The 8497-nt window shown below is 50.1% G+C and overlaps 1 pseudogene; it reads left to right on the top strand.

Moving 5' to 3' along the window:
• LOC115872751 overlaps window positions 1-5103 on the top strand; it is a 13144-nt pseudogene extending 8041 nt beyond the window's left edge.
• Window positions 5104-8497: the final 3394 nt, after the last annotated feature.

Below are 8497 nucleotides of genomic sequence, written 5' to 3'. Positions count from 1 at the left end.
CTCTGGTGTAGCTTCATGTGTCTTGTCCACAGGAATGTCTCCCAGGGAGTGTGTGCCCAGGGAGTGTGTGTGTGTGTGTGTGTGTGTGTGTGTGTCCAGCCTCCAGTGAACTATTTCCTTAGTGCTTCCAAGCATCGACCTGATAGGCTAAACTCTACCCCTTTGCTTTTAAGTCTCAAACTGACAACAGATTACGTAACTACCACACTGTCTAAAAAAGTATCCTGCTAAAGTCATCCAGACAGTAATTGTTGAGTATCATTATGAGTCAGAAATGACTCAATCGTAGTGAGTCTACATGGTAGGCATTATCTAAGGAGCTTAGGATTGGGGCAGCTTTAAAGGTCCATGATCTGTTCATCTGATTTTCCATGAACTTCTTGAAGCCCCCTCATATTAGTAGTGAACAACCCGAAGGTGCGCGCCTTCGTGGACTTACACTCCAGTGGAAGGAGCTAGGCATCAACTCTACGCAAAGGAAATGAGAGGCTGCTCAAGGTGACGTGCGCTGCGGACACCGGAAAGGCCGGTCAAGGTGGGAAAGTGGGGAGAGCACTTGAAGGACAGAAGAGTCGGCCTAATGGAGGTCTGAGGAACTTTCCAGAGAGAAGAAATGGCCAGTGCCCAGGCTCTGGAGTAGAAGAGCATGCAGCCCAGCTCGGCACGGGGAGAGGCGGCGAGCAGGAGGTGGTGGGGCTAGAGGGCAAGGTGTGGGGAGCAGCTTCTAATCATTCAGGGCGTGTTAGGAACAGAGGCACCACATAATCTGGCTCCCAGTTTTAAGAGGAGGACTCGGAGCTGCAGTGTTGAGGATCGAGTCAGGGGCAGGGTGTGCTGTTGGGAAGCGTGGTCTAATCCAGCAATCTCGGTGGTTCTGATGCGGTGGCAGCACTGGGGCGGCTGAGAAATGGTCAGACAATGGATGTGCATGGAAGGTCAGCCAGCAGGCTTTCTTTTAATGCTTGGACAAGCAATCTGAGGGAAAACAAAATCACTAACAACTAAACTTTGAAAGCTAATCAACAAGAATGAGAGCGCCGTTCACGTAGCCGGGGAAGGCTGTGAGCGGAGTCACTCGCTCGGGCAGGCGTGTGCGGCTGGGTTGTGGAGAAACAAAACCAGTGACGTCATCGATGTACATAAGAGAGAACTTCATCTCAAGAAGGCCCCCAGCCCAGACAAACTCAAAGGCAGGATCTGAGGCTGGCCAGTTGTTGTTAAGTGAACCTGTGCACAACAGCATGCGGCACTGCCCAGCCTGCACCACCCTCACGATGGTTCTGATGCTGGAGCCCATGGTTGCTGCCACGGCGTCAATCCATCTTGCTGAGGGCCGTCCTCTTTCCTGCCGCCCCTCTGCTTTCCCAAGCAGGATGACCTTCCCCAGGGACTGGCCTCTCTTGACAACAGGTTCAAAGTATGTGAGACAGGCTCACCATGCGGAGCCCTCTTCAAACTCATGTAGCTGTGGGCCCATGGAACAGAAAGGTGAAGCAAGAAACAGGAGCGTCACAGGCTGGTGGTACAGAGTCTCATGGATCCAAGGTCAATGAGAACACAGGGCCGGGCCTGGAAGCAGAGAGAACCCAAGAAAGCAGGTGAAGGGCAAGAGAGAAAGAGGCTCCCCAGTGAATCTCTTATTTTGAAAAAAGCCAAACCTCCAATGAGGTATCATCAGGCTGTGACCTGGTTGATAGCTTGGACTCCACCTCTGTACTTTCATCCAGGTACAAATTGACGTAAAATCTAAGCGACAGGCAAGAAACTAGGGATTCCTTTTTGAATGTATCCAGTTTAAAATGTCTACTAATTATCCAGCGGAGGTGCTGAAGAAGGCAGAATGGTGTTTGTTCGAAGGGGTCAGAGGGTCTGTACTGATGTATGTGTTGGAGGGTCTTCGGGGTAAAGATCCATCTTTTCAAGCCTTGGGTCTAGATAAGTCCATAGGAAGTCAGTGGGGTGAAAAGGAGACAGGGACGCAGGACTGAGCCTTGGGGTATGCCACGTGGAGAAGTCTAGGCAAAGATGAAGAGTCAGCAGAGGAGACGGAGAGGAGGTGAAAAGAGGGCTCCAAGTGACTGCCGTAGACCCTGCAAGTCACGTGAGAGAGGGTGGAAGGGGGAGGGCCTGCTGCTGGGTCCACAAAGGAAGCCTTTACTCGAAGCAACCATTGGCTTTCCCAACCTGGAGGTGGGAGAGGACGAAAGCTGTTGTGCCTCCAAATGAGGTCATCAAGCTACAACCTGATTGACAGGCTAGACTCCACCCCTTCACTCTTAGTCTCAAGTTGACACCAGATTATGTAACTATCACAAGGAGCTATTGTGTTCATCATCCTGACAAGATTGGATGCTTTTCCATCGTGGCTCCTCCTGGTACTGCCTCAGCCCCAGTTCTGTTGCAAAGTTCTGTCCCATGAGCAGCTCTCTCTCCAACCGGCCCTTGCTCTCCCTCTTTGGACTAATAGAACCAACCCACTGCCATCCAGTCAACTCAGACTCATAGTGATCCTATATAGGATATCTGAGGCTGTAAATCTATGCAGGACCAGGTAGCCTCATCTTCCTCTCAAGAAGAGACTGGTGGTTTTGAACCACCAACCTTGCTGTTAGCAGTCCAGCACTTACCTAACAGCACCACCAAGGCTCCGCCTGCTATGTCAGAGATGCATAAATCTGAGAGTGCCTTAGAATCACCCAGAGGAACTGTAAAACTAGATGTTGAGCCCTACCTTCAGAACAGCACACTGGCGTAGTGGGTTAATAAGCATAGGGCTGCTAACTGCAAAGTCAGTTCTAAATCACCAGCTGCTCCAAAGTAGAAAGATGAGAGTTTTAGTCTCAGAAAGCCACAGGGGAACTTCGACCCTGTCCTAGAGGGTTGCGATGAATCGGAATCCACTCGATGGTGGGGAGTATGTGTTTGATCCTCAACCCGTCTGATTTAGAGTCGGTTCTCAGAATTTGCATAGATAATAAGTTCTTGGGAGATGTCAAGACTGTCGATACCAAACGTTGAGAACCTCTCTAAGGAGCCCTGGTGGTGTAGCAAGTTACACCCTCGGCCGTTGACTCAAAAGGTCAGCAGTTCGAACACACCAGCCAAGAAATAGGGTTGCTATGAGCTGGACTTGACTCGGGGCAGTGAGAATCTGCCTTGCTCAGGAGACCGGGCGGGGCAATAGGTGAAGCTTGAGCTGATAACTGACGGTTGGTCCTTTAAACCCACCAGGGAGAAAGTCCAAGGACAGTCAGTTTGATGCCATCAAGTGGGTCCCCTCATCACGACCATCTATATGACCCAGAACAAAACAGTGCCGGCCCTGCACCATCCGCACAAACGCTCCTGCCCTTGAGCCCATTGTTGCAGCCACCGTGTCCACCCATCTCGTCAAGGGCCTTCCTCTTTTGCACTGCCCCTCCACTTTGCCAGGCATGATGTCCTTCTCCAGGGACTGGGCTCTCCTGACAACGTGGCCAAAGTACATGAGCCACAGAAACCCTATGAATCAGTTCTACCTTGATGGCAATGGGTTTGTGAAGGATTTCTTTTCTGTTTTTGCTTCTCTACGGGGCTCAAATTCAAGAACACAGAAATCTTCTGGCCCCCAGCATGCCCTAAGAGCGCGTCACATAGAGTTTCCGGAGCACAGGCACTCCACCTGTCAGTGGATGCCTGCCGTGCTGTGGGCAGGTGTGGGGATCTGAGCGACCACAGTGCGCTCCATATGCTTCTCCCACTTTATTCATTCCAGACTGGCTCTACTTTTCTCTGTAATGTTTTTTGCCATCTCCAGATACTGCCTGTATTGTTACCTAATCTTTACTTAGAATAATAGCCTCACTTATTAAATTGATGTTTTAGCTCTCTAGCCGAAATGGAAAGCCAGTGTTTCTGGCTGGTTAGATTCTGTTGCCTATGTCAGACCTGGGGCCTGAGGCTTGCCTAGTTCGGGCTTAATTCACCAGGGTTTGAGGTATGAAGGATAATTACAATGGTGATATCTGTTCCTGAGTGTTTACGGAAAGCAATGTATTGCTAGCTCATTTGATCCTTCAACATAAACAAAACTCACTACGGCTGCATCCATTCCCACTAAAAGGGACCCTTTAAGATCGGGTGGAACTGCCCCGTGAGTTTCTGAGACTGTCACACTTTGCAGGAGTAAAAGTCGTGTCTTCCTGCCATTTGACCCTTCACCCCGCCCCACCCCATTTAAACCACCACCCTTATTGCACTGATCGAGGCTGAGGCGCACAGGAGCTCAGTGCCTGGGAAGTGGCCGACCAGGAATTGAACCCAGACTGTGTGGCTTGGGAACCCTTAATCTGCACGACCACTATCTACGCACTGCCACCAAACTGAAGCGTCCTCCTTGTGCGAGCAGTGGCGCGGCCTGAGCTGAAGCAGAAGGCAAGAGAGAAGAGCGGTCCGAAGCGCTGTGATTTACAAGCGGCCCGAGGGACGTGGCAGACGGTACACTCATCCATGTAGAAGAGAACCGGAGGTCGAAACAGGATGGGTCGAAGTCTGCATGGAAGTCATGATCCTGCAGGTGGCCAGAGAATGACAGGACAACAAAGAGAAAGATGAGCCCCCCGTGCCAGCCAGGGTGGGCCAAAGAAGAAGAAACATAGGGTGCAGATGCTGCCAGCGGCTGCCCCTGGCGACCCTCACACTCAGTGCCGGTTCAGGTTGTTGAAGCTGGAGCCGATCAAAGACTATCTTCTCGTGGAGGAAGCGTCTATCAGGGATGGGGAGCAGATGGTGCCACTAGAAGAGGAGGAAGTGGAGGAGAGGTCAAAGGAGGACCATCCGAGGGGGACCCGGATGCTGGTGGGGACTTTGGAGGAGTTCGTTGATGGAAGCACGCCATCCTGTCTCCGCGGCGGCTGGGAGCACCACGTCAGCGGTCTGTCGTTCGCAGACAAGGCAGGCTCTGCGGGAGCCGGACTGTCGGTCCTGCTCAAGCACAAGATGCACGTGGTGATCAGGGTGCAGATGGATGATGCCGACCCCCTGACCACAGTGATGAGGTGGAAAAGACCCCCCAGGAGACCGATGCTGACCCTGGGGGGCTGGACAGCCAAACTGAGGAAGTGAAGGAGTGTGGAGCTCATCCGGGGTATTCTGAAGAGCTGTGAGCCAGGGTTCTGGGTGGAGGGAGGCCTTCACACCTGTGAGTTAGAGATGAGTCCCAGTCACGTTCTCAAAATGAAGATGAATCCCCACCATGTCCTCCCTTAATAGTGCTATTACCTTAAAGTGACCTCTGACAATCACAGGGCTGACTGCTATCTGGCCGGCAGCTTGGTCTCTAGAGCAGACATGGTGCTGCTGCTCCCCCTGCTCAGGGGACAGTCACTCCCCCTACCGGCCCCCAGCACTGGTGCTAGGTGACTCCTCCAATGAGTTCAGGGACCCGTAGGGTTAAGAAACTGCTCACTTTGTTACGTATTTGGCTACCTGTAATGAAGGGGCTTGCATGCCCTGAGACTATATAAGTTGATATAAGAATACATTCTCTCTCTCCCCTGGACCTGGTTCCTGATACCATGGAAGAGGTCAGCACTCCAAAACGTCTCTCTGCCTCTTCATTTCTTCCCCTCAATTAGACAACCGTCCCTCAGCATCCTTCTGGATGTGGGCTGATCCCACAAACATCAGAGATTAAATTGTGAACATCGGGTTTGCAGAAGACTATGAATGACCGTGGAAGCCCCAAATCCACTCGCAGGAGCCACACTTGCATTAAGCCTCAGTCGAACTCCCTCATAGTCGCATGATGTAACAGGAACGGGACTTGAAATTAAGCTAATCTAGTGTCCTGTTCTGGAAGAGATCCATATCGGTACCCATTCCAAAGAAAAGTGACCCAACAGAATGTTCAACTTACAGAACAATATCATTGATATCACATGCCAGTACCATTTTGCGGAAGATCATCCAACAGTGGTTGCAGCAGTCAGTCCCTGGGCACTGCCAGAGGTTCAGGCCAGATTCAGAACTGGATGTAAAACAAGGGAATTCATTCCTAATATCAGCTGGGTCTTGGCTGAAAGCAGAAGATAGCAGAAAGATGTTTACTGCTGTTTCATTGACTGTGCAAAGGCATTCAACTGTGTGGATCGTAACAAATTATGGACAGCTTTGAGAAGCATGTGAATTCCAGATCATTGCATCGTGCTCATGCAAAATCTGTACGTGGACCCAGAGCCAGTTATGCGAACAGAAGAAGTGCACATGTGTGGGAGTCTGCACATGTGGGAGTCTGCACATGTGCGAGTCTGCACGTCCCTCAGCCCATGGCCTGCGCGTCCGCTGTCTTTAAGCTTCCCATTCCCGGATGTTCCCTGGCCTATTGTCCTGCCTGAGTTTGGCCTTTGTGATGATTGGTGCTCGGTGGCAGGCAGCCGCCATGCTCATTGGACACCTCCGCCAGGCATCCAAGTGCACCTCATTTGCATGCGGACCTGTTTGAGGACTGATGCCTGCCATTTCTTCCATATTTGGTAGCTGCGTGATTATTGGATATTACCTGTTACACTTTATTAGCATATGATGTAATGTTACCCACCATTGGGTATTCATTACATTTTATTAGCATGTGATGTAATGTTACCCGCCCACCATGGGGTATTTAAGCCCCTGCCTTCTGCTCAATAAATTGAGGCTTGATCAGATTCCTGTCTTGCCTCCATTTCTCGCGTCTCTTGCCCATCTTCATTCCCAGTCCCTCTTTCAGGTATCCACGTTGTTTAATGGCCCACGGGACGGGTCACACATGCATGGTCTGAAGCCATGGAAGGTGTGTTCAGGGCCGTGTCCTCTCACCACGCTCAGGCTGTGTGCTCAGCAAGCCATCGGAGGAGTAGGGTGACAGGAAGAGCAATGTGGCATCAGGACCGGAGGAAGGCTTACTCACAATCTACGAGATGCAGCTGACACAACCGTGTTTGCTGACAGTGAGGAGCACTGGAAGCACTTGCTGATGAAGATTTGCAGCCTTCAGTCTGGATCACAACTCGGTGTAAAGAACACCAAGGTCCTCACAAGTGAACCCCTGGGAAGCATGAAGATAAACGGAGACAAGATTGAAGTCGAGGAGATCCTCTTATTTGCATCCGCAATTAATGTTCCTGGAAGCAGCAATCACGAGATCAACTGATGCATCATATTGGGTAAATCTGCTGCACGAGCCCTCCGGAAAGTGTTAAAAAGCAAAGGTGTTACTTCGAAGGCTAAGGTGTGCTTAACTCAAGCCATGGTAGTTTCCATGGCTTTATACACATGCGAAAGTTGGACACTGAGTAAGGAAGACTGGAGAAGAATCAATGCCTTTGAATTATGGTGCTGGTGACAAATATTGAAAGTACCATGAACTGCCAACACCTCCCTGCCCCTCAACAAATCTGTCTTTGAAGAAGTGCAGCCAGAGGCTCCTTAGAGGCGAGAATCGTGGGAATTCATCTCACCTACTCTGGACTTGTCAGGAGAGACCAGTCATGCTTAGGCAAGTACAGGGCAGTGAAAAAGAGGAAGTCCCTTGTCAAGATGGTTCGGCACAGTGGCTGCAACAATGGGCTCGACCACCAGCAGTTTGTGAGGATGGTGCAGGGCTGGGTGCGTCTGGTTCTGTTGTGCACAGGGTCGCCGTGAGCTGGAACCAACTTGATGGCACCCAAGAACAACAACAACAACGGTATTTTGATCTGGCCATCCACAGTATTTGCCACGGATCAGAAAGTGAGTGCAGAGCTGTGGTGTGTTTGGAAGTTGATGTTTTAAGAGGGGAGCTGGAACATCCGAGCAAGGTCCAGGGAATTAAGGTACAACAGACACCAGGGCTTCCCTAGGTATCTTGTACAGACTGAGGGGTTCCATGTAGACTGACTGCCGATGGCCTGAAGCAGCCCTCTCTCTTTATACAAGCCTGCAAAATCCTATTGAGCCCTGGTGGCACAGTGGGCTACGAGTTGGGCTGCTAACCAGAAGGTCATCCGTTTGAACCCACCAGCTGCTCCATTATAACGTAGTTCATAGTGACAGTATTCTACATCCCTGCTTGGTGAGTAGTGTCTGAGGTCTTAAAAGATGGAGGGTGGCCATGTAGGACACAAAGACTCTGGAAGAAATTGATCCAAAAGACTAATGGTCCATGTGTTACACAGGGTTCTCTAGAGGAACAAAACAGGACACTTATGGATATATATATATATATATATATATATACACACACACACACATGTGTATATATATACATACAGATATATATCTATATATATGAATATACATATACATACAGATAGATAAATAGATAGATAGATATAGACATATATATAGCATGAAGGAATATAACAGCTAATTAGTCCACACAGCAGTACAGAGGGCTTAGTTCAACTCACTTCCGTGGAACAGTTAATATACTGGAAGCCCTTCAACTCACAAGAGTGCTGGGTCCAAGGTCAAGGGAGCAGACAGCTGACTCTTCCATAGA

This window comes from Echinops telfairi, unplaced genomic scaffold, assembly GCF_000313985.2.
Source record: "Echinops telfairi isolate 266 unplaced genomic scaffold, ASM31398v2 ScPeMD7_7457;HRSCAF=8495, whole genome shotgun sequence".
Classification (NCBI taxonomy): Eukaryota; Metazoa; Chordata; class Mammalia; order Afrosoricida; family Tenrecidae; genus Echinops; species Echinops telfairi.
Note: the sequence above shows the minus strand (reverse complement) of the source record. Positions and strands in the feature narration are given on the sequence as shown.